This window comes from Rhinolophus hipposideros (assembly GCF_964194185.1).
Source record: "Rhinolophus hipposideros genome assembly, chromosome: 1".
Classification (NCBI taxonomy): Eukaryota; Metazoa; Chordata; class Mammalia; order Chiroptera; family Rhinolophidae; genus Rhinolophus; species Rhinolophus hipposideros.
In genome coordinates, this window is record NC_138047.1 from 14,184,416 (window position 1) to 14,203,464 (window position 19,049).

The window sequence follows — 19,049 nt, forward strand, 5'->3', positions numbered from 1 at the left end:
TAAAGCAAATACAGTCTCAAGAATGGAGAGATTCTGTTTCCTAACAAAGAACATTATAAATTATAATTTTCAAATCTTGTTATTCCAGAGTCCCTTCCAAAATAACGCACAAACACAAATAAGCAAACCCTCAATTTACAGCACCAAAATATTCATTTTAACTCTGCAGACATTGTCAATAACAGCAAATAGACCTGATCTACAATTTTTCCCATATCTATTTTTTTTATTATACAGCAAATTCCTATTACTATAAACAGTGTTACAAAAAAAATCTATGTCTAATGAAATTCTTTTCCCATTTTGTATCCTGTTTTAAATAGTATTTGATGAAATGAAATGATGGCATCAGTTCCTTATTATCTTCATTCAAATGGATTGTGTATAAAATGCTTATATGCACACAGTGCCATTGGTGGCCCTGTGCATGCAAATTTACATCCAGTTTAGTTCAGACCACGACCTTTATTTAAGACATTTACAATACCAAATGGTCATTGGAGTCTAGACAAGTTACTCTGCATTGTATGTCTGTAATTCTGTGTATGTGAGCTGGGAAGGAAGGGGTTGGTTGGAGTGAGAAATGGAGAAAACAGGGCAAAAAGCCATGAAAATCCCCTGAACTATGACTGCTACACCATGACATTTTAAATGAAAATAGTATTAATGGTGGAAAAGGCTCCACCTGTAGCTTAGCTTTCCTTCTATCCATTCTTCAACTGCTCTCTAATACTCAGCTTCCTTCCAACATAAAAATTGTAGGTGGCTGTTTTTTTTTTTGGGTTGAATTGAATCCCTCCCCCAAATATATGTTGAAGTTGTGATCTTCAGGTCCTCAAAATGTGACTTTATTTGGAGACAGGGTCATTGCAGATATAATTAAGTTAAGGTCATAGTAGAGTAGAATGGGTACTTAACGGTGTCCTTATAAGAGTTATGTCTTTATAAAAATATGAGAGAGAAATGACAGTGGGAGAGATTGCAGTGCTGCAGCTGCAAACCAAGGCTCTACGGCCATCGCAGGAAGTGAGCAGAGGCCAGGAAAGATTCTACGCAAAGTCGCAGAGGGAACATGGCCCTGCTGACAGCGTGACTTTAGACTTCCAGCCTCCAGAACTGTGAGGGAATAAATTCCTGTTGTTTGAAGCCATTGGTTTGTGGTACTTTGTTACAGCAGTTCTAGGAAATTAATATAGTATTATTATTTATTTTTATTTTTGAAGTTGAACTTTGAATTTGATTTTTTTCTATCAGTTTCAGGTGCATAAAACAATGTAATAGTTAGACATTTATCATTTATATCCCTCACACAGTGACAACCCCTTTCCCCCATCCCATCCACTAACCCTCTGACATCGCACACAGTCATTACATTTCCACTGTCTCTATTGCTATTGCTACTATTCCTATTGCTATACTATTCCTAATGCTGTACTCTGCTTCTTATAAGTATATATATATATATATATACACACATATATATATAAAATTGTAGTTGACATTCATTATTGTTCAGCTTCAGCTTCAGGTGTACAGGGCAGTGATCAGGCATCTACATCATCCCTGAGGTGGTCTCCCAAATGAGACAAGTGTCCACCCTACAAAATCTTTACAACATTATTGATTACATTCCCCAAATTGACTTTCGTATCCCTGTGGCAATCTTATGGTTACTGACTGTGCTTTCTAATCCCCTCACCTTCCCCCTTAATACAGTATTATTAACTAGCACTTCTGTTATGAATAATAGTGGAGGTGAGTCTTTTTGTTTTCATTTGATTAAAAATATAGGGAAATAGAGCTATAAGGAGTCTTGGGATGGAAAACAAACACATTTGCGAGATTATCTGGACCCACTGGATGAGGGAAAGCCTTAAGGCATCGGAAGGGAGACAAAGCCGAGCCTCCCCTTCAGGATGTCTCTTTTGAGGAGAATGAGGGTGACATCAGTCAGTGTCTGCCAAGGGGCAAGGACTCAGGCCAGGAATGTATGCTTTTGCTGCCTTCGGCCTGAGCCCATTTGTTTCTGTTTTTCTATAGGATTTGTCTAGATACTTGGTCTCTCAATGAACCCTCCCTTGGCTTCACGTTCTCGTCCTTTCACTTTACTGCTGGCTACTTAAATTGGTGTTTTTGTATTTTCAGTTGATCTAAAGCTGACCAAACGTGCTTGGGAACTGCTCAAAAACTTGAGCAGGAAAAGAAGCAGAGAACGGTGTCCACAGTGTCAGGGAGCTGACCTGCTGTGGGTGTGAGAGTATGAATGTCGCGTTGTGAGGTGGGGTGCTGGTGGGGGGCAGGGGACAGGACCAGTGGTGGAGGAGAAGGGGGGAAGTTTCTTTCCATCACAAAGGAAAGCAGCACAGACAGGTACCATCTTGAGATTGTGAACAATGAGTGCTGTTCAACATACTCAACTCACTAGGTTTTCACCAATAAATAAGCTTAATCCAAAATCTTGGTACACTGACTAGGGCATATATTACATCCAATGTGCTTAGATCACCAATACTAGACTGTTTGGTAATTGCCCAGGTCTAACCTAATTCAACATGAATATTAGATTTTCTGTTTCAGAAGAAATGCATTTTACCTAGCATACTTCTGCCTTAATTTGTAAACAATTCCATTCTTTTAAAATTTAAATACATTTCTAAAATGCCCTTTCATGGGAGACAGTTACTTATAAAATGTGAAAACTGAAAGGAATCTACACTGAATTTCCATTATGTTTTCTCTGAATGACAACTACTAAATAGTACCAAGAAGAGCCGATGAATCAAAACTGTTGCATTTTAAGCTCCCCCCCCCCTTTTTTTTATGGGAAAAGAAACTCTGTAATCAGCTTTGGTTAAAATAGGTTTTTAGAAAAAAATTTTTACCTGGACCAAGTTGTAAATGCACTCAATAGAATTCTTCTTCACATCAGGGTCTGGGCTGCTCAGCAGTCTGATGAGAGGCTCTAATCCGCCATGTTCAAATATTTGCACTTTGCTGGTATACTCCGTAGACATGTTTGCTAGGCAAAGACTAGCAAACTCATGGATAACTACTTCTTCTGCATATCAAAAGTAAATAACACAAGTATGCTAAATGCCTACTCAATCATTACTTTACAGCATGTTTTGAAAACCAGGCTCCACAAATCTTACCTTGGTGGAGCTTATCTTGGTTTGAGAGATTTTAATGACAATTCAAAATTGGTATTTCATAAGCTATTTTCAATAAGCAGTATAATCAAATGTGAAAAATAAAGCAGTGCCACTTCTAAAATGCATCGTGGATGCCAAGTTACCTTCTGGAGCGAGCAGAGCAATAACAGAATTCATGACATCTAACTCTCTTAACAACTTTTTAACATCATCTACAAAACAAGAAACAGAATATGAATTTTTGTCAGTAATAATAATAGTGGCCATATCTACTGAATAGTCCCTTATGAAATAGGTTCTATTGTTATTTAATTTTACAGATAAGGAAATTGAGGCTCAAAACCACACAGCAAGTGAATGGTGGGGCCAGGTTTCACGCCGAAGCCCTTGATTCCAGACAGACTCTAGACTCTGCTCCTTGGTCACTGAGCTATTATTCTACCTTCCAAAACACTAGAAAAAATAACCATGTAAGTGCAAAATGTGCCTAAAACACATATCGGTAAAGTTGAGTTACTGTGCCCTGCACTTGTTTATTATGTAATAATAATTATTTTTTGTGGTTGTTTTGATGGGAAAGTATTTTTGCATTTTAATAAAACGTACAACACAGAACACAAGAAAGAATTATCCTCAGCCTTTTTTGGATTAATACATCGTATTTACCTTCCATTTTATTATCAAAAATGCTTAGAGATACGTATATCGATTTTTTTTAAAGTTCACTTTTGTATTATTTATATGAGCCTAATTAAGGCTAGACAGGTATAACCCCACTTCCTCTTTGCCAGCCTAATTCCCTTCTTCTGAGAAATAAAGCAGAGCTGCTACTTTAGTTTCGCAATTTCTCTTCTTGGTCAATTATCTTTGTCTGTAATCCCAAATCAGAATTACCAGAATTTTTTAAAAGTTCATTTTGCAGCAGCCGAAGCAGAAGTTGCTGGATGAATTCTTCCTCATTAATCACTGGATATTCTTACCTTGTACTGGACACCTTTTCTTGTGGGATTCAGGGATGTCGCTGTTCGTCAACCTGTTTCTGTTTAAAATGGCTAAACGCGGGTCAGCAAAATTACAGCATCTATACGTGTGTGAATAGGCTTGATGTACAAAAGAATAATTGAGCTTCCGGGAAGTGTTGTGTCCCATGGTGGAGGACACCATTTTACAGTTGAAACTCATTTTAAAAAATACAGTATCTCCACGGGTTAAGAAATCATAGCCTTGACATAATATTTAGATCCTTCCGAGTGTGCTGGTGAACTGTTCAGATGTGCACCATCTGGAAGAGTGTGTTGGTAGTCTCTTCTCACTCTTATGAGTCCAGTGTGTATTGCTTGGAAAGCCATACCAAAGTCTCCTCTTTCTACACGCTTGAAGGAAAATATTCCTGGGCTTATTGATCTCTAAGTGTGTTCTCCATTTAGTATACAAAGTAACCTTCCATATATTTCAAAGCTTCTGCAGCAATACCGACCGACCGTAAGTCAAGAAGATTCATGTTCTCTGTACTCTGCCCTTCTTACTTCTCTGCAGGAAGGATCTGCTTCCTCCAGGGAGATGCCACCTTGCTGCATCTGTATGTGACACCATGCTTTGGTCTGCTCAGATAAGTTAAAAGTTTTCACAGAGGATTCTCTGTGCCATGAAATTCCCTTCTGGATATGAGTTTAGCCCAAATCCTTTCAACAACAGATCTAGAAGCACTACGCACTAAAGCATTTCCTTATGGCTCACTGGATGACTCACTAACACTGGCAGCTCTTACAAATTGGTGGCACTGTTGATCATTTGTTATTGTGCTTTTTGACACCAGATTGTTCAAAGAATCTTTGTTCTTTTGAGGTTAAATCAGCAGAAATGATGGATAAGCTGCTACTTTCACCACTTTAAACACAATATTGATCTCTGTCTCCTTTCTCAACAGAGAACACTCTCAGATACGGCAAATGAATAGAAAAGCCAACCTAGGGTTGAGCCACATGAACATGTTCTAGCAAAATAGTGTGACACCTACAATGTTCGGTTGTTTCAGAACTGCCAGCACCTAACTTCCTGGAGTACCTTCTTGCAACCTGTTTTCATTGCATACTTATTCACAATTTTTTGGTTGTATACTTTTGACCATCTAATTTATTCTTGACCTTGCATCAACCTTTTACATCAACCTTTTCCTACGATGGTATGCAATTCAGATTGCCTTAAGTAACGTAAAGTCTGGGTTTAGAAGGCTGCTTACTTCTCACAAGTATTTGATGAACTCTCTCTTTAACTGATGTCATTAAATAAGTCTCTGTTATATGGCCTCGTTGAACTAAATACAAACTGGCAGGTCAAAGAAGACAGTAGCTCCATTTTGATAAAAAGGTTTAGCAAAGTAGTTTAAGTGCCTGTCTTGAATGATGTAGGCTTAGCACAGGCCCATAGTTCAACTACTCCAGAAAAAAAAAAAAAAAAAAAGGAAGAAGCAGCAGTCATAATTTGCTTGCAACTGCAAAAGGGAAAGATGGCTCTCAGAGCAATTTTTCAACACCCGGCATTCTCTTGGAACATCCTGTTGGTTCATCCACTATGAATGTAATGATATTATCAAGTGCATGAAAACCACATGAAGATACAAATTTCTGAAGAAGCAGCAGTTATTTTGAGATTGCCCAAAGATGACAATTTAACTGTGCAGCTTCAGAGATGCATTTATTTATAGATTATTTTGGAAACATGATTTTTCATTTAGATCAAATGACTAGTTGCTCATTTTTTATTCCAAGTTTCCATGGACATGTGTGAAAAGTGAGGCAATAGCTATTAATGGGTTGGTTCTTTTAACAAAAAAAGAACTTCACAAGCATTGGAGGATGCCATGTGTTTTATCCATGTCATCAGATAGTTCAAACAGAAAATAAGTTCAGTTAATTCCAGTAATGGTTTGGTCTTTTTCCACCCACTTCATGGAATCAAAAGAAAGCTCTCAGAAGTTCATTCAGCATGCCTGAGACTCAAACACTCAGTGGAGACCTCAAAGGCAACCATATTCTTTCCATTGCTAAGTTTTGCAGTTGCAGCTTGCACTGGTCCTAGCACTAGTCACAGCCCAGCCCAGCTGGCCAGCTTACAGAGTGTGGTGTGACAGGTCTTAGAGAGCCATCTCATTTACCATCCAAATGGAACAGTGATTCTTAATATTTTGGGGCCACAGAGTCTTTTAGAAACTCATAAAATTCAATTTATAAACCCGCTCAGAAGAATTTTGCAAACTATTTGGAGGTTACATAGGTCACAGATTATAAACTCCACATGTACTGCTAGATGAGAATATGAAATAAAATGAATAATAGAAATTAAGAACTAAAATAAACAGAACAAAAGTCATAGAGACCTAGACATTAAATTAGAAAATGTAAGTGTAAATGGGAAATTATAACTCTCCTTTCCACATGAGATGCATTCTCCCCCAAAATCATTTAGAAGAACCTGACTTAGATACACTCTAATGTTCAGAATCCTAAAAGATTTGGTGACTAGAAAGTCTACTAAACTGTAAGTCAGATCGTGAAATTCCAATTCTAGCTCTAATCTCAGTTGTGGTATGAATCACCCGCATGATTTGGGGCAAGAAGCCTAATCCTTTAGGGATCTTTCCTATTTTTAAAATGAGAAGTTGTGAAAGAGGTGTTACAAAACACCTTTGGTTCTCAAATTCTGTAGTGTGTAAACAGAATAAAACATAAGAAAATGTTTAATTTTCCCTTTTTTGGTTATAAATACATTCAATACAGCACATTCAGTAATACATCAGAGTTCGTATACAGGCAACCCCTAAGATACATTTATGAAGGCCCCACAACACGAGTGATTACTACCTTATGTAATGTCTCTGTGCTTCAGCTGCCTCATATGTAAAGGAAATAATAACAGCACCAACCACATTAAATGATTTCATACATGAACAGCGTGTAGAACAGTGCCTGGCACACCCTGAGTGCTATGTAGGTGTTCATTAATGTTACCATAATGCAGACTGTGGAACCACCACTCCGTCACGACTGTCCTCATCTCGCTGTCATCCACAGAAACAGTCCCAGGGCCCCGCATTACAGCATAGCCACCAGTTAGGGCTCCTGCAGTTGCCACCAGAACCCTTTCCACGAACAACCCTGACAGAGTCCCATCTTCCCTGACACTACAAGTGCTGTCGGAGCCGTCTCTGCGGCTGAGCTTGTACTCGCACAGATGCCGGAAGTGCCCTTTCGCATGCTCCACTCATAACTGTCTCCAAAGACACTAAAACCGCAGTCCCTGCTGGAAACCACGGAGTAAGGAGACCCCACGGCCTCACACAGGGTCCAGGGAAAGTGAGGTGAAGGGGAGGCGACACTGGGGGAGGAATCTGTGCTTGTTTTTTTGCTGAGACTGTGGTAAAGGGAGAAAGTATGATGATTTTAGCCACGTACCATGATACAGACATGTTTATTTCTAGCAGCTGGAGATTCTATCTTAGAATTCAGTCTCCACCAAGAATATAATTTTTTTATTATAAATTACAAAGTTTTTGTCGGCTAATTCAAAAACCCTCCATTATAGCATGAAAGTGCCTTACAAATGGAAAACACATCCTTTATTGGCATGGTTTTGTTCAAACTGATATTTTAATAGACATAACAGCCAATTTTAACTAATATTATTATTCTACCCTATTGGATATATGAAAATATTCAAACAAGTAGTAGGTCTAATTTAAGGAATAAATATGTGTCTAAATTTATTTTTGGCAAAATATAACTTGCAGCTTCAAAAAATAAATGTATCTAAACTCTTTACCCTGGCTTCCTTTACGATGAAATACATATGAAGTGTTATTTACATATAGGCAGGAAAATTACATTATACTAACTCAAGAGAAAAACTATTTTGATGTTGAGACAATGATTGCTCTCCTAACTCTAAGATTGGAACATACTACATTACCAACTTTGAGAGTTTTTGTACATATTTTTATATTTAAAAAAATCCTTTAAAATATGAAATTATGCACTGGTTGTATGACTTAACTTTTTCATTAACATTAAAATTGGTTTAAATAACATTAACACAAATCCATTAACATTAAATGTAAAAGGAAGTTAAGGCATTACATGAGATTATTTGATTAGTTTTAAAAGTTGATACTTACTATTAGAAGACAGGATTCCAAATATCATAGTAGCGTTTCTTCTTACAGTTTTGTCTTCATGGGTGAGCAGTTTAGTCAAAGGTTCCACAGCTCCAAGTTCCAGGAGGGTTGCTTTATTTTCCTCACCTGACATCACAGATGAAATAAAATCATGCATGGATACCACTTAATCTCACTTAAACTTTTCTATGTCATTCGAATTTCTTATTTGCCATCTGCCTTTCACATTTCTCTTTGCTTCCACACGTACTTCTTTCAGAATAAACTTCAGAGCATAGCATCCTGGACGTTCTTTTGCTGCTCCCCGCCCCACCATGTTTACAAAGCTGGCTTCCTCTTGTCATTCACTTTGCTCTTCTTGCACTTCCGGAGGGTTCTCCTGACCACTCTGCCTAATGTGGTCACCACATCCAAGTCTTCCTTAGCTTTCTTTATCCTGCGTTATTTTTTTCATACCGCTTACCCACCTCAGTGCATTGTTTGCCTACTCCGCTGTAACTTAATTTGCCATGAGGACAGGCAATCTTTTTGTTCTATTCTCTCATATCCTCAGTGCCTAGCACAGTGCCAGGCATGTAATGACATAATTAACATAATTAATCATGAAATTAATTAACATGCATACATAGGAGTGTACTATTTACTTTCTATTTAATAATGGTCGAGTTCTCTGTTATTAATTTTTAATTTACTCCTATTGTGGTATGACATATATTTTATGTAACTGGAATTCTTCTAAATTTATTAAGGCTTGTTTTATGGCCCAGGAATATGGTCTGTTTTGAAAAATGTTGTCTATGCCCTTGAAAAGAATGTATATTCTTCTGTTTTTGGAGTGTTCTATAAATATCAATTAGGTTAAATTAATTTATATTGCTGTTCAAATCTTTTAGACCCTTACAGATTTCCTATTTACTTGTTCTTTCACTTATTGAGGGGGAGGGTATCAAAATCCTCAGCTGTAATTGTGGATATCTGTTTTTCCTTGCATTTTTAGCTTTATGTATTTTGAAGGTCTGACATTTAGTATATAACTATTTAGGATTTTTCATAGCGTCTTGGTTAGTTGATCCTTTTATCATTATAAACTGACTTTCTTTATCTCTGGTACTATTATTTTCTCCACTTTTCTGATATTAATATAGCCAATCCATCTTTCTTTTGATTAGTGCTATCATAGGATTTTTTTTTTCATTTTTCTACTTTCAAGTAATTTGTGTCATTGTATTCTAAGTGTACTACTTGATGGTGGCATGTAGTTTGATCTAGTTTTTTATCTAATACAACACTCTATCACTACTAATTGGGGTACTTAGACCATTTACGTTTAATTTGATTATCGATGTGATTAGGTTTAAATCTACCATCCTGTCATTTGTTTTTATATGTCCCATTATTCTTTGTTTCCTTTTTCTTTATTTTTGCCTTCTTTGTATAAACTGGATATTTTTCCTTTGTTGAATTATTTGATATTCTTCATTTTGTTATTTTATTGGTTGTATTAAGGTCTGTAGCATACAGCCTTAACTGAGCATGGACTACTTTCAAGTGGTAGTATACCATTTCACTTATAGCATAAGAACCTTATTATAGTATGCTTCCATTTCCCCCTTTCTGTCTTGGTGCTGTTGCTGTCATATATCTTACTTATACATATGTTTCAGACTGCAAATACATGATTATTATTTTTGTTTGAAAATGACCAATTTGCCTTTTAAGTGATTTAAATAATAAGAAGGAATCTTATATGTTACCATTTCTAGTATTCTATCTCTATTCTTTTGTGTAGATCCCTATTTCCGTCTGGCATCATGTTTCTTTTGCCTGAACTACCTACTGTACCACAATTAGTGGTGTGCGTCTGCTTGCAATGAACTGCTTCAGTTTTCGAATGTCTGAAAAAGACATAGTTTTGAAAAATATTTTTGCTAGGTTTCCATTTTTCTAGGTTGAAAGTTTTTCTTTTTCTTTTAGTGCTTTGAAGATGTTACTCCACTGACTTCTTGCCTAAATCATTTGTTATGATAATCTGTTGTCATTCTTATCATTGTTCTACTAAAGGTAACTTTTTTTTTCTGGCTATTTTTAAGATTTTCTTTTTATCACTGGTTTCAGGCAATTTGATTATGATGTTTCTGGGTGTAGTTTTTTTGATATTCATTGTGCTTGGGTTTTAATGAGCTTCTTGGATCTGTGGCTTGGAGTTTTCATCAAATTGGGGGAATTTTTGGCCATGATTTCTAGAAATACTTTTCCTGTCCTCCCTCCCTTTTCAGAGACTTCAGTCACACATATATTGGGTCACTTTTGATTTATATCCTGGTTATGCATTGTATTTTCTGCTTCTTTCATGCTTGGTAATATTTTTTTTTTATTGAATGTTAGACATTGTGAATTTTACCTACTTGGGCAATGGATATTTCTATATTCTAGAAATGTGTTCTGGGATACAGTTAAGTTTCTGGAAGTGGTTTGATACTTCCAGATCTTGCTTTTAATATTTCTTAGGTAGTACCAGAACAGTGCTCAATCTAGGGCCAATTATTTCTAAATACTGAAGCAAGACCCTTCTGTGTATTCTGCACAATGGTCCATGAGTCTTGAGGTTTTTCAGTTTGGCTGATGAGACCAAACACTACTTCTGGCCCTCTGTGAGTATCAGACCCTGTTGCTGCTAATCCTATTTGGTACTTTATCTGACTTCAAATAGTTCTCTTATATGTACATGCTGATCTATACTCAGCCAAATACTTGAATGGGACCCTACACAGGTCTCCTGAGTTCTCTCTCAATGCAACTCTTTCCTCTCTTTTACTTTGTCCTGAAAACTCTTGCTGCCTTTGTCCCCCTGGACTCTCAGGTTTGTCTTCTCAACTCAGAGAGTTTACCAGGCTCTGCACAGGATACCCCTTCCTGTGTTGTGGCCTGGAAACTCTCTGAAATCAATAAGCTGGGACAGTCATACGGCTTGTTTCCTTTGTTTCCTGCCTCTCAATCCTCACTGTCCTTCACTGCCTAATAGTCAGTGTTTTGCCAATTGCTACTTTATGTATTTTGTCTATTTTATTGGTTGCTTTAGTCAGGGGGTTAAATATGGCCCCTTACTGTGTCTTGGCCAGAAGGCAAAGTCCCATCATTCATCTTAAAAATGTATTTCAGGAAATACTGCTAGTATAAAATACCAGACTTACGATAATTTCTGTATTGATTTCACATAATACATGCCTACCTATTTATTTACCTCATGTCATATTAAAAGATGATATGTAATTAGGTACACATGACAGACAGATGATATATGATGACTCCATAAGGCTGAATGAGACTTAGCTACCACAGATGTATGACCCAATGTCTCCCTGAAAATTGATCTAGAATTCTACATAATCTACTAATGAACCTTATCTACTAGAGCCACTCTGGCTTTTATCTGGATTCCCAATGATGACTAGAGTGACGTAGCAAGATGAGTATTTTACCATTTGCTAATTGAGTGATTTGTTGTCTCTCATGCAAGTCCCAAAGCAATGTCTGAAGAATAATTTCTTTAAAATAAAATTGTTCTTTAGTTTAAAAGGCTTTGTTTAAAATACCAAGTTACATTAAACTCTTCAAATAGTCCCAATTAAAATGTTATACAGATTAATAAAAATCTAATTTTATCACCATTTGGAATGAACTAAAATATAACCATCTTTATGTTTGTACATCCTCTATGAATAAATCTTTCAATAGAATCTAATTTGTAACATTTATAAGGCTTTATTAAATTACAACACTTTTGCTTTCACAGAAAATTTGCAAAGATAGTACAGGGAGTTCCCACATATCCTGCACCAAGTTTCCCATTATTAATATTTTATATTAGTTGGTACATTTGTTTCAATTAATAAGCCAATATCAATACATTATTATTAATGAAAATCAATAGTTTATTCATATTTCCTTAGTTTTAGCCTATGTTCTTTTTCTGTTCCAGGATCCTACCCAAGACCCCCATGACATTTAGACATCATGTATCCTTAGTTCCTCTTGGCTGTGAAAGTTTCCCAGACTTTCCTTGTTCTTGGTAGCTGTGACAGTTCTGAGTACTGGCTAGGTATTTGTGGGATGTCCCTGAATTGGAATTTGACTTTTTAAAAATCATGATTAGACTGGGGTTATGGTATTTTTTGGAAAATAACATAGAAGTAAAGTGCCATTTTCGGTATATCATATCAAGGGCACATATTATCGACATGACTTATCACTGTTGGTATTGACTTTGACCACCCAGCTACAGCAGTTCTGTCGGTTGGTTTCTCCACTATAAACTTATTCTTTTCCCCTGTTTCCATATTGCACTCTTATTTGGAATTCTTCTGCATGGGTGATATGTCTTTTTGCTCCCATTTATTTACTTACTCAATCATTTATTTCTGTATAGACTCATAGATATTTATTTTCTATTTTGGGTTATAATCCAATACTACTTTATTTGTTTTGTTGCTCAAATTGTTCCAGCTTTGACCAATGGGAGCTCTTTCAGCTCCTGTGACATTTACAATTTTTTAATCTACAATGAAACCTTCAAAATGACTCTTCTACCCAATGACAAAGTTACTCTTTAATATTAAGTTATGCACTTAGGGAGATAGATTACTTTCAGGTAATGCATTAAATGATATTCTGATTGTCTGAAAGAATTCATCTGATGGGAAGTAAGTTAAAGACTAGGGAGAAAAGTGCCCGTTATGTAGTAAATATTTTAAGTAACTAATGAAATAGAAAGGTACATGGAAAATATCCAAACCTTTTAAAGCAAATCTATAAATGGCTTCACATGCTTTGGCTAAAATTTCTTCTTCTGGAGAATTAAGCATTAACACCACGGTTGCTGCTTTTTTGCTTTCAATTGTTAATGGATCAAACTGAAATGCAGAGAGAAAAATAGCAGGTTCACATTTGAGTTTTAAAAAGCACATAAAAAATGAATGGTGTCTTGAGACTTAAAAAGAACACAATCTTACAAAAAGGATGTGGTTGCTGCCAGTAAGTGCATTGTAAAGTTTTTATTTAAAAACCATTACTGATACAGAGACAGCTCTCAACATTGATGGCTTTGGAATTCTTGAGGTGTGGCGGAAAGAACAAAGTGGTTTTGGAATCTGGCAGATTTAGTCTCTACATTTCGCCATATGGAATCAAGCAAGTTACTCAACCTGCTAGGATTTCAGTTTCTTTTTCTGTGTAATGGGTATAATAATACATTTCTCAAAGGATTAAGGAGAGAATTAGAGATCATCTATGTAAAGCACTTAGCATACTGTCTGGCACATAATAGGTGCTCATTAAATGACGTATATTAGTATAATTCTTAGTCAAAAGACAAGAATCCTTGCATACTTCTATTTATTAGATGCCCTGATAGTCTCAATAACCAGTACCTCCTTTTGGATCACTATACTCTTTCTGGGAAAGCAAGAAATACATGTATGAAACAACTAAAAAGCAACAGAAAACAGCATATAACAAAATGTACAATTGGATAAAATTTGGAACAGGGAAATGGTAATATGGTATAAAGAAAAAGTATAGGACTCTTAAGACACATGTCCTGCTATGAGTTTTTCTGAATTTATGTGTGGCTGAAATTAACTCATGATTCCTATGGACTTTTCTTTGGTCCCAGAGAAAATAAATTATTACACTGTTTTTCTTCCATTTCCAGAGACTGGTGGAGGAGGGAATTCTGCTTATGTTAAAGAAAAAATGAATTTCAAAGGTTTAACTGATTCTCTTTGTTGGCTCTTCCTAAATGGACATCTTATTGTGTTTTGAGATATAACAAAAAATGATGTTCAGTTCTAGGTAGAGGGTGGAGAGGTAGATTACTCTAAATAAGGAAACATAATTGTGTCAGGTTATGAAGAATCTAGAAGACAGAGAAGACAGTGAGCAATGACCTGAAGGACGTGGCTGGGATAAAAATTCGCCTTGTAGGGGAGATGAATGTTGGATTTTAGGACAGCATAATTTAACATCCAAATTAAAGCTGTTGTTTGTGTATGTCTAACTCTATACTAGAAGTTATAGGAGTTTTTTTTTTTTTTTAAAGTGATGTTATTTGTTCTCAAGCCTCTTAGACTCTTTTTGGAGAGATAAATCTTCTGTAAATGTTGCCATATGCTCCAGGATTGTGACACTTGTGGATTTCTAGTGACATGACAGGAAGAACAAAATGACCTCTAGCAGAGCCCAGAACAATGTCTAGGACACTGGCTACAACACTGGTCAGGAGAGGATGAGGACCTGGAAATCCACAAAAATTTTAAGGGAGCACTTCTGAAAGTATATGGGGATTGAAGCTTGAGAATAATTTATTTAGATATTAAAGGGTAGTCTCAGAATGTCAGAAGATTTAGGGTCATCTGGGTTGCAAATGTGGCTTACTGATCACCTCTTTTTTAATGTGAAAAATTAGGGAGTTGAATTATATCTCTTAGATCTCTTCCAGATATAAAATTCTAGAATTCTATGAAGTACAAAAAAATATGACAGAGATAAGATAATGAGGAAGGGGAAATTAATTTGAACTGGATTAAATGGAGAAAAGTCCATGGAGGTGGTAAAATTTCAGATATGATTTGAACAATGGATAAAATAGAGTAGGTTGAAAAAAGGAAGAAGGATATTTAAATGGGGAAAACAACACTAGGAAGGTTTAAAATAGGAATGAATGTTGTATTTATGATAATAAAATAGGAGTTTGACTACATAGAAAATACATTACAGGAAGCAGAAATAGTATTGAATAATAAGAAAAGATGAGGCCTCAGCAAATGACCTAGATCCTCCCTTCACCCAATTCTTTATTCAGGATAATCAACTAAGTTTAGGGGGAAAAGAATTGTGACTCTAGAAATTTATATCTGGCTAAGTGACCATTCATATGTGAAAAAGACACATTCAGGCATTCACAGACTCAACGAGTATATCAACTATATACTCAAACAAATTACTTGGCAAATACTCCAACCGAAATGGGGAGGACAAAATATAAAAACAATAGCGGTGGATTGATACAGTAAGATATATAGTTAAACTGAATAATAATGATGTTGTGATTCATAATGAAGTTCTTAAGAAAGGATTCCTGAAGTTTTGATGACATAAGAATAAAAGCTGGAGTTCAGATTTCTTTTTTCAACTAAGCTCAGGTAAAGGAAATTTTTGGTAAAGAGAATAAGATTGTTGCCTGATTGTTACTTATTTTTTATATTAATAGAAAAAAAAAGGTTCAAACGTGTATTTAATAAGCTACAGGTAAGTAGTAGAAGTTCCAAATAACCAAAAAAGAAAGGTAAACAAAGGAATGCTGTTCAATTCAGGAAAAAGAAAGAAAATAAAAACAAATAAACAAATAAAACCAAACCAAAACAAAAATACATGAAAACATAGCAAAAAACACCCAAAAGCTTATAATGATAGGAATAAAATCAAATTATCAATGATCAAAATAAACAAACATCAATAAGGTAAGTAAACCTCATTATATACGATTGTCAGATTGAATTAAAAAGCAAAATCTACTCTGTTTTTTTTGTATATTGATAGATATTTCTTTCATTTGATCATCCAGAATATGAATCCAGACCTCTCTGACCAAGATATAGAACGTTTTTATCACCCCTGATTATTTCCTCACACTCCTTGCAGAAAAACCCTCCCAGAAAGATAACCATTACTCTGACTTTTAAAAGCATCACTTAGCTTTTCCTGCTCTTGAACTTCACATAAATGGAACCATACAACATGCGTTCTTTCATATCCACCTTCTTTACTGCAGCACAATGTCTTTGAGAGTCATTCACATTTTTATATTACTAAATCATGCTTTTTATGTTTATGTAGTATTCCTTTGTATGGATACAATATCGGACAATTAATTGGGAACACATCCTAGAAAAAGTGCTACATACCTCATTGCTGAATATCACTACAGTCACCTTCGAAGTACTCCCCTTGGGAAGCTATGCAACACCAGTGCCTAATCCACTCTTCAAAGCAATTTTGGAACTCTTTTTCTGGAATGTCCATCAGAGCTGTCGTCATATTACCCTTGATGTCTTGGATGTCATCAAAATGCCTTCCTTTTAATATTTCCTTTATCTTCGGATAAAGAAAGAAGTCTTTGGGAGGCCAGAGCAGGTGAGTAGGGAGGGTGTTCCAATACAGTTACTTGTTTACTGGCTAAAAACTCCCTCACAGACAGTGCCGTGTGAGCTGGTGCATTGTTGTGATGCAAGAGCCATGAATTGTTTGTGAAAAGTTCAGGTCATCTAACTTTTTCACGTAGTTTCTTCAGCACTTCCAAGTAGTAAACTTGGTTAACTCTTTGTCCAGTTGGTACAAATTCATAATGAGTAATCCCGCTGATATTTAAAAAAAAGGTTATCAACATTGTTGCAACCAGTTCACAAACTTAATTGTCACACCTCGTATACCATTTTGGGTTTTCTTTCAGTTTGAGGCTATCATGAATAAAGTTGCAACGATATTCTTGTTAATGTCTTTTTTGTGGATGTATGCCTTCATTTCTCTTGGGGTGGAATTAATGAGTCATAGGGTAGACATATACAGAGGGTACCAAAAAATGTATACACATTTTAAGAAATAAAAACTGTATTAAAATTGTAATAATATATACTGGTAACAAAAGATGAATATAAGTCATGTTTGACTTCTGCAATTACAAGAGGTGCTCAGAATGGTTAACATCAGCGTCCAGACACTTCTGATTATGGCAAACTACTGCTTGAGTAACTGTTGACTAAAGTGTTCACTTGTATACATTTTTTTGGCACCCCGGTATGTTGAACATTTTTCTAAAGTTGTTTTACCAGTTTACATTCTCACCAACTATGAGTAATAGTTCCAGTTGTTCCGCATCCTCACCAACACGTGGTATTATCAGTCTTTTAAATTTGCCTTTCCACAGGCAAATTAAATTTTATATTTTTAAATCCATCTGCTTTTTTTATAGTTATTATAGTGGGATAAATGCCCTATTGCTACCTACTACTACAGTAATGTTCTCATTGCTCTCTTTTTTTCTTTTAGGAAAGTTGGCTGACACTTTTATTGCTGTGGGGGTGGTGCTACTGGGGCTCTTGGTGGGGCCGACTGCTTCCTCTTCAGCCTGACTGGCTTCTGGCAGCGCAGGATGGCACTGGCTCTGCGGATGGCGGTCATGAGCAGGTCCAGGTAGTACTTGTTCTTGTGGGTCATTTTCAGGGTGCTGTGGAGGGTGGCCCTGGCGTTCTTGTTGATGACGGCCCGCATGTAGGAGGTGGCCGGCTTTCGCTAGCTGGATCTCCACTTCATGACAACCACCATGCCTTTGCCATGGGCCGCTGGCTCCCTGAAAACCATCTTGCAGTGAATCAGCCCATTGTAGCAGAAGGAGTTACAGACCTTCAGATTATTGGGTTGGGTGCTGTATGTCTGCTGTTCCTTTTGATCAGGAAGCTGGAGTAGTTGTGTAGGACCATCCGTTGCTGATGAGTGGACATGCAGACATCTCCTCTTGCTGAGGTGGCGGCCAGAGACAGAGCTCTCATTACTTTTTAAAGTTCTCTTCTATTTCTTCTACAAATCTGAATCAATAGCATCCATTTGTCACTCAGTTTTGTCTTCCGCTATTATGCTTGATATCCCACCAATTTTTCTTTGCCTACTCACTTTACTTCTTGAACATCCACAATGCTCAGACTTTAAGGGTTTCTTGGTAGCCAAGCAGCTAGTGGTGAAAGATACAGCTTCATTATTCAGCTACTCCCACTACAGCTGTTCTTCAATTTCCTGGGGATCCCCAGTCTATTTACTCCCTCTACTTTCACTTCATCAGCTCTTTCATTTCTTCACTTGTCATCCTGCTTAGATTTTATGAGCTGTTATTTTAATAACACTCCTGCCAAACCCTAAACCTCCTCGTCCCTCTGTCTTTTCATCAAATCAATTTTAGAAAACCCAGCTCGTGAATGAACATTAGCATTTGCTTTCTTTGCCTTTGCACCCAAGCGTACAAAGCATTCTTAGAGAGTATTAAATGACAGGGAAAATTAGCATAACTGTAAATTCATGATCAACAATTTCAGAAGGGCCTCACTGCCTGTCAAACCTACTACATTTCTCTTGTAAATTTGATTTCTCTCTCTTCTGAAAAAGTATTTCAAACCTTTCTACTATTCTTGAATTTTCAACACCTCTCCCTTTCACTTTTCTCTTCATCTCCCCAGCAAAATTCTCCAAGAAAATAAAGTTATCAGATGGAAACTCCATCAACTTCTAACTTCCAGGTTCAAATGTACCTATATCTGCATATTTTCTTCTATTACATTAGAGAAAATGTTTTTCCTACTGTCTAAGCCCAGTATCTAATATGTGCTTTGGATTTTTAACCCATTCACCATAATCCACTCATTCATTCAATAAACATTTATTCAACCCCGAGAGTGCCAGACCCTCAGAGTGCACTAAACAAGGTAATCAAGTCCGCGGTTCTCGTAGAACTTACACATTCTCTGTTTCTTTATACAATTCATCATCCCTTCCCTCTAATGTTTGATCAACTCCTCCCTATCAATTGAATTATTCACATTACTATTTTTAAATCCACTTTACAGGGGGCCAATTTAGATTCAATACAATGTACTAAATTTGATGAGTTTTGAGAAATGTATATG

General features: G+C 36.3%; 1 protein-coding gene and 1 pseudogene across 2 annotated transcripts in view; both read right to left on the reverse strand.

Annotated features, from left to right (window-relative positions):
• ARMC3 (armadillo repeat containing 3) overlaps positions 1 to 8,375 on the reverse strand; it is a 67,866-nt gene extending 59,491 nt beyond the window's left edge. Inside the window, exon 1 of the mRNA XM_081078315.1 lies at positions 8,323 to 8,375. The gene's annotated coding sequence lies outside the window, so the exon portion shown is untranslated. The remainder of the gene's footprint in view (positions 1 to 8,322) is intronic.
• A 9,067-nt stretch (positions 8,376 to 17,442) lies between these two features.
• Positions 17,443 to 17,876, reverse strand: LOC308496074 (large ribosomal subunit protein eL28-like; annotated as a pseudogene). Its single transcript has one exon. The product of its transcript is annotated as a large ribosomal subunit protein eL28-like (transcript).
• Positions 17,877 to 19,049: the final 1,173 nt, after the last annotated feature.